Raw genomic sequence first — 7,998 nt, 5'->3', positions numbered from 1 at the left:
CTGCAGTTTTTGTAAAACAATATCAACCTGTTTACACAACAATATCACAACATTTTAAAAACAATATCAAAGTAAGATTTTAAAATACATATCCATTGTTTTTTGAGAATCAATACACATAGAAGTATGATATTGTTTACCAAACTTTGTGATATTGTTTAGCAAACTGTGTGATATTGTTTCACAGTGTATAAAAATATCACAAACTGTGAAACAATATCACAAACATCAAAATAAAATATCGCAGTTCATAATAAACAATATCACATTTTGTTTAAACATCATTACTGTTAGTTAGATTTATTATGCCTCTGCAGTTTTTGTAAAACAATATCAACCTTTGTATACAACAATATAACAATATTATAAAAAAAATACCAAAGTAAGATTTTAAAATCCATATCCACTGTTTTTGAGAATCAATACCACATAGAAGTATGATATTGTTTAGCAAACTGTGTGATATTGTTTTACTGCATATCTGTTTTTATTATTGGGAAGCAATATCACAACAATTATAGCACAATATCACATGACACTTGAAAGAATATCACACTTTACCAAGAGTTATATCAGACCCAAAAGAGCCATCACTACTTGTTTACTTTTATAAAAAGTTTACCATTAGATTCCTTGTCCTACAAACATGTACATCCGGAATGTTTACCATTTGTACCAGTCACAACTTTGTGCTAACAAATCTAGTAGTCCTAATTCCTTCCTCTACCTTTACTTCGGTTCTTAGTATTTTTAACGGTCTTTACTCTACCTCGTTTGTATGTTAATGTGGGCTCCTTTCTACCATCTTCACCATCTCTTCCGGAATTAGCTCCTCTGCAAAGCAAATACATAATAACAGTCAGTTATTATTTTTGGACACTTTTTATTTTTGTATAACAATAATTACAGTCTGTCCTAATTCCTTTCTACCTTTTTGCATATAAAAATTATAAATGTTAGGTTTTGGTTTTTACCTTTTCCTAGGAGATTGCCGAAGGATTGGTTATTCTGTGTTAATAATCGGTATCTCAGTACAATCCTTCTTTTCTGTCGGTGGAACATCTTCTTTATTTGCCTCCTGTTGAACAACATCGACCTTCTCTTTTTTCGGAACTTCTACATTTGGTACTTCCTCCTTCTCAACATTTTTCTCATTCCCCTTTATCTTACCACCTTTCTCTTTTACATTTTCGTTGTTCTTCCTCTTTTGCTTTAATGTCTTCCAAAGTTCCTCCTTTCCAGCTGAAAATTCTGTTACCTTTTCGATCATAGGTGTCCTGTTCTCATTTATGTCAGCTAAAAGCAATGCTGCTGCCATTTCTAGCCAGTAGTAGCGCCTATACACTTTCTGGTTCAAGTCGAATTCAAACATCTCTCCCTCATACCGAATCATGTGCATCATTAAGAAGTTTCTAGACTCAGTATTGTTCATCTTTGTCTTTTGCCAAGGGAAGTTGATGTTGACAGTATCAAACGTTATTATATCATCCGCTCTTTCAACATTCTTCTTTGTTAGGTAGTCACTCATGTGCTTAGCCTACATTATTAAGCAAAAGCATTAGTGATAATTTCACAAACACTCAAGTCCACTGTTTAAATGTTAATATACACCAATAATTTAAAGAAAATCAATTAATCATACCACCAAATCTGCAACTTTGTATATTTCTGTTTACTCCCAGTCGGCGTACTCTGTGTTGTCCAACACTTCCACTGTCTCGGTTTTGAAATTTATACAAACACAGAAATAATGTTCTTTCCATACCATTGGAATAAAAACAAGATCTGCTTCCAGGTTACAGGGAATTGTGTTTCTTCTAATGAATTCGTCCCTGTCTCCTGTTCCTTCGATTTTTACTTCATGTTGTGTATCTATATGTTAAAAGTCCTATTTTGTTTTAAAGAGTTATTACATTTAATCAAACTAAATCGACAGCTTACCATGTGTCAAATCCCAAAAAATATTAAACTTGTTTCACATTTATCTGTGTGCTCAATATGGTTCAGAATTATCGACCAACATTTAATCACATTGCTACTGACGTGCACATTTGGAACCAACGACAATATATCGTCTCTGACAAGGTATTGATCATTAAAGAAGCTGGCAACCACCTCACTGCTCCAAACATTTAACAAAAAACAAATTAAAATAGTACAAACAATATCACACTACTCTAAAAATAGTATCACACAATTAAAGAAAAAGTATCACAAAAAATAGCAGTACTGATATATTCATAGATTTTAAAGAACCATAGTCTAATGGGAAAATGTGGTCGTCCAATAGACAGTAGTCAAGCACTTCTTTCCTCATGGTCAACATCTTTGCATACAGTGATTTGTTAGCTTTCATAAACCTTGAGACGACCTCCAACTTAGTGTAAGTACTAGACCCCTAATTAGACTCTTCTAATTAGTAACTAAATAACTTTTTATTTAGTCTTAAGGTGATCTAGTTACATGCATGCAAATAATACGATCTATTATGTCAAGATTAAGAAGAAAAATTCCTTACATTGGGAATTTGGCTATAAGAACAACTACAATAGTTGTCTTATGGAACTTGATGTGACCATAATTGGCGCATATTTAGCCCCCGAATTACCATTGTTTCCATGCTTTTTAGTGCCTATTTGGGTCATTTCTTATCTTTAGTTCTTTGTTTTGCATATTCTTTGAGATTTTGATCCCTTGGTAGGAAAGGAGTAAGAATCTTGCATTTTCATGGCAAAACGAGGCTAAATTGATTGTATTCAATGACCAAGCATCAAGAAGAGACAAGACTAGAAGGCCTTTGTACATATCATAGTAGAAGAACAATGTTGAGAAAGGATCCTTGCGTCCCCAAGGAATTTATGAAGAAAAGGGAAGAAAAGAAGAAGAATTGACGCTGACCAACAATCCGAACGGATTGCGGACAATCCGTCCGTCCCAGCCAAAGACAATCCGAGCGTCCCTCCTTGGAATCCGCCCGGATTACCCCTCAACAATCCGAGCGTCCCTCTCCCGAATCCGCTCGGATTGCACAGCAAATCCGGCCGTCCCGACTCTAATCCGCACGTTCACGCACAAAGATGGATTTCATTCTTCAAGCTACGAAAAGAGAAGCCCTTCTCTCGGAAAAATACCGAGTCTCCTTGCTCAACTTAAAAAGTGTAATTACTAGTTTAGCCCTTAGTTAACCCTAATGCATCCTCCCTAATTTTCACTATAAATACCCCATTAGGCTAATTAGAGGAGCATGTTCTTCTTATCAATAATTAGTGTACTTAATATCAATCAAATCTCTCTTCAATATTGTAATCAAGTATTAATCAAGTTTTAATTCAAGTTTTAGTTCTTTAATCTCTCTCTTGTTCTTCCTTTATTTTGGGTAATTGAAGATTATTTGGGTTATTATTGGGAGATTGACAATCTCTCAATCTAGGATTCAAGTACTTCTATTATTCTTGCTTTATTATTGGAATCATTAGTAGGTATAATCTCTTAATCCCTTTTTAATTATTGTTAATTACTTTCATTTATTCATCATGTTTCATATTGTTGGTATGATTGACAACCTTGCTAGCATGATCAACATGATAATGAGTGAGTAGTCTCTTAGCTAGGGTTTAATGGGTGATTAGGGGAAACCATCATGGGGAATGATTCATGCTTAAATCAATATGCTTTCATATCTTATTTGCTTGCTTGTTTTGATCTTAATACATGCACATGTTATATTTGATGAAATGCTAAGCCTATGAATCCTTGCATTTACTATCATCTTCTATCTTTTCAATGAGACTTGTAAGACATAACCCAACTCGAGTCTCATTAGACCATGCATGTGTTGAGTAGGAAAGATTAAGTCGACTTGTAGGTGTTGTACAATCTAATCGATTCGGCTCCGGACCCAAACTTTCCTAGGATTGTAAGATATAACCCAACTCAATCCATCACAACAATAATTGCTTGCTTATAATTTGAGAACATGTTTGTATGATCATATCCCATGATTCCCCTATGATCCCATGACACCCTAGTGCCTTTAATCAATTGTTTACACCCCTTATTTTATTCATCTTGCTAGTTTATTTTCATTGCTATTTTAGTTTAGTGACCTTCTACACCAACTCAATTTGTGACACCCCTAGACACTACTAGTTACAATAGAATTCTCATTTCAATACCCGTCCCTTGGGATCCGACCTTTACTTGCCTCTTTACTAATTGTAGAGTTGTTTGTGAAGTATAAATTGTGTTTTGTATCGACCATTGACCAACGACCACATATACTTAATTGTGAACACGAAATGGCCTCGATCAAAAATGGCGCCGTTACCGGGGACGGTGTTTAATTGATTTAAGATTTCTTTTTATTGTTATTAGTTGTGTCTTTCTCCACCTTGGGGAAGTAAAACTCCTCAAGGTTTGTTCTAATTGTTTTTGAGTTGTTTGATATTTTGCATGTCTAGAAGGTTACAAAGTGATTTGTTACCTTTTGACCGTGAAATCGAAAGAACCTTGACGAATAATAGGAGACTTGTTAGGAGGAATTTGAGAGGTGTTGGTGAAGTTGTTCAACCCACTAGTGAGTTTGTCAATCCTTTCGCAATAGAAGGAGAAGAAAACCCATTACACAATATCCCACAAAATCCACCTACAATGCCTAAATTCTCGTCACACTCTATACCCACCGAGGAGAATCTACCAAATGGTACTCCTACACCGCAACATCTCACCAGTAATTTTATTGCCAAGTCCGCCTTCATCCAACTAGTTGAGAGGAGCCAATTCGGGGGAATGCCTAGTGAGGACCCTCATTCTCATATGGAAACCTTTTGCGATTATTGTGATGCTATCTCTCAAACGGGCGTGACTCAAGACCAAATTAGATGGGTCTTATTTCCTTTTTCGTTAATCGGCACCGCAAAGCAATGGTTGAAGGGCCTTGATAAGGCCACCCTTGGAATAGATTCTTGGAAGAAGTTAGCTCTAGCTTTCTACAAAAAATTCTACCCACCGGAAAAGACTAACATGCTAAGAGCTCAAATTACGGGTTTTAAGCAAAGGGATGAAGAATCTTTGTATGAAGCTTGGGAGCGGTTCAAAGGTGTTTGTCACTCATGTCCTCACCATGGACTTAGTGAATGGTTTTTAGTGCAACAATTTTGGAACGGTTTATATGAAGATTCAAGGAACATTCTCAATATGGGATCAAATGGAATGTTCACCGAAGTTGATGACAATCAAACATGGAACAAGATTGAGGAAATGGCGGTCCATAATTCACAATATAGTAGACCTCGCAAGGCTACTAGAGGAGGAAAGCATGAAGTGGACTCCGTTACTCAATTGGGTGCTCAACTTAGTGCTCACATTGACACAATCAACTTGAAGTTTGAACAAGCTATGGCTAGACTTGAGGAAAACTCGAAATCATCAAAGCATCATGTCAATGCCATGACGGCATCCTCATCAATCCCAAGTGGGATATGTGAGAATTGTGGAACTTTGGGTCATGACCCAAGTGAGTGTAGGGGAACAACCGAACAAGTTAATGCTTTCCAAGCTTACAAAAGTGGTACCCCTTATTCAAATTTTTACAATGAAAACACCAAGTTCCATCCAAATCTCTCATACAAAAGCCAAAATGTTCAAAACCCTCAAACAACATACACTCCACCACCCATGAGGAACCAAAATCAAAGACCCTTTTACAATCAAAACCAAGGTTACCAAAATCAAAATCCATACAATCACCAAAATGACCAAGGTTTTGATGTCCAAAAAGCGGTCCTCCAAATGCAAAAGAATCAACAAGAATTTTTCACTCAAATGCAAAAAGATAGCCAAGCAAAAGACACCACCATCAACAACATTCTAGCTCACACCAAGATGTTGGAAACACAATTGACTCAACTAGCATCTTCAAGCTCACAAAGACAAAAGGGGCAATTACCACCACAAAGTAATCCCCCTAGACATGAAACGGTTAGTGCCATTCACTTAAGAAGTGGTACAAGGTATGAGGCACCGAAGAAGCAAGTTGAGGATGAAGTTGTGGAAGCTAGTGAAAAGGAAGAAATTGTGCAAAGCCCCAAAGAAGGGGAATCATCAAAAGAAGAAAGTTCAAAGAAAAATGAAGACAAGGCCAAAGAGAAGGAGCCCATTGTGATTAGACTTCCTTTTCCAAGTCGTCAAGCCAAGCCCAAATTTGATGATCAACTTGGAAAGTTCATGGAAATTATGAAGAATTTAGAAGTCTCAATTCCTTTCACGGAATTAATCAATCACGTACCGGCCTATGCGAAGTACATGAAAGATATCCTCACAAAGAAGAAGTCGATCCGGAAACTTGAGACTATCGCCTTCACTAAGGTGAGTAGTGCAATACTTCAAGGGAGTTCACCTCCAAAGTTAAAGGATCCGGGAAGCTTCTCAATACCATGTACCATTGGCGACACGACGATCAACAAAGCCTTATGTGATCTAGGGGCTAGTGTGAGTGTCATGCCATACTCGGTGAGTAAAAGGTTGGAAATGGGAGAGCTTAAATGCACCAACATCACACTCCAAATGGCCGATAGATCGACGAAGACACCATTAGGGATATGGGAAGATGTCCCCGTGCGAATTGGGAAGTTTTTCATCCCGGTGGACTTTGTCATTGTTGATATGGAGGAAGATTCCAACATTCCAATCATCTTAGGAAGACCTTTCCTACACACCGCGGGTGCGGTGATTGATGTGAAACATGGAGAGCTCACTCTAGAAGTGGGAGATGAAAGCATAACTTTTAATCTTGACAAGACCATGAGAGCTCCTCGTTTGCATGAGCCATGTTTCATGATTGATCATTATAGCCGAAAAGATGAAAGGAAGAAATCGGAACTCCAATGGAGGAAGAAAATTGAAGATGCTCCATTCAAAGAGCAAGTGAATTGTTACAAGGAGAGCTTGCAAAGCTCATCAAAATCAACCAAGGAAGAAGAGGAAGGCCTCATTGGCCAAGAGAAGAAATTGGGAGAGTTATCTCCATCTAAGCAAGAGATTTTCAATGATCAACTCAATGAAGTTTGTGGTCTTTGGGACGACTAGTTTGAAGGGTTTTTAATCCCTACATTGGGCATGCCATCGATCATGATCAACAACAAGGGCCACGGTCTATTGAGGACCTCTACCATAATAATGAACAAGCTTTTGATTACTTCTTCAAGGTGTTGAGCAACATCAACAACACCTTGAACATGCCCCCTTGACATCTCATCAAGAATGAGAGTTTGGTGGAGTCCTCCCTAAACCACCACTTGTAAATATTTCTAACTCCCTAACTTACATTTCAATTTTTGCATTGCATTTTTTTTTTTGTCATTTTTGGATTTTTATTTACTTTGATCAAAATAATTGTCATGTAAGAGAGAAGTGAGGGAGGGACTAACGACTTCAATTGATGTGTAGTGCCTTACCTTAGTGTGGGGATGGGAATTGCCTAGGCTATTCATGCCTTAGTAGTGCCCCCACAATGAAGAACACAAGAAATGAAGAAGAATGGAAGAATGGTAAAGGGAAATGCATTGTGCACGAATGGAATGAATCCGGGTACAAAGGACCAGAATCCGAGCGGATTGTACCAAATCCGCCCGTCTTCAACAATCCGAGCGTCCTGACCAAAAGACGCCCGTCCTGAGCTGAGCTGAAATTGAAAATTTCTTGACTGTTGAAGAATCCGAGCGGATTTCTGGAAAGACGCCCGTCTCATAGAATCCGTCCGTCTTGTGAAGAAGACGCCCGTCTTTGCAGCTGAAGAAAACAAAGAAATTTCTCTGGACTGAAATCCGTCCGTCCTAAAGCAAATCCGCCCGTCCCATCACAGAAGAATCCGAGCGGATTCCCCAGAATCCGCCTGTCTTTAGGCGAGCTTCGAAAATTTTGAAGTGCGAGAATCCGCACGGATTGGGCCTAATCCGCACGGATTGCCCCGTTTTTTCGAAAATTTCGACTTCTTTAAAT

The 7,998-nt window shown here is 37.8% G+C and overlaps 1 non-coding gene across 1 annotated transcript; it reads right to left on the bottom strand.

Annotated features, from left to right (window-relative positions):
- Positions 1-5,022: 5,022 nt before the first annotated feature.
- On the bottom strand, positions 5,023-5,129 carry LOC141625851 (small nucleolar RNA R71). The gene has a single exon (XR_012535600.1). It is a non-coding gene; the product is annotated as a small nucleolar RNA R71 (small nucleolar RNA).
- Positions 5,130-7,998: the final 2,869 nt, after the last annotated feature.

This window comes from Silene latifolia, chromosome X (assembly GCF_048544455.1).
Source record: "Silene latifolia isolate original U9 population chromosome X, ASM4854445v1, whole genome shotgun sequence".
NCBI lineage: Eukaryota > Viridiplantae > Streptophyta > Magnoliopsida > Caryophyllales > Caryophyllaceae > Silene > Silene latifolia.
Note: the sequence above shows the minus strand (reverse complement) of the source record. Positions and strands in the feature narration are given on the sequence as shown.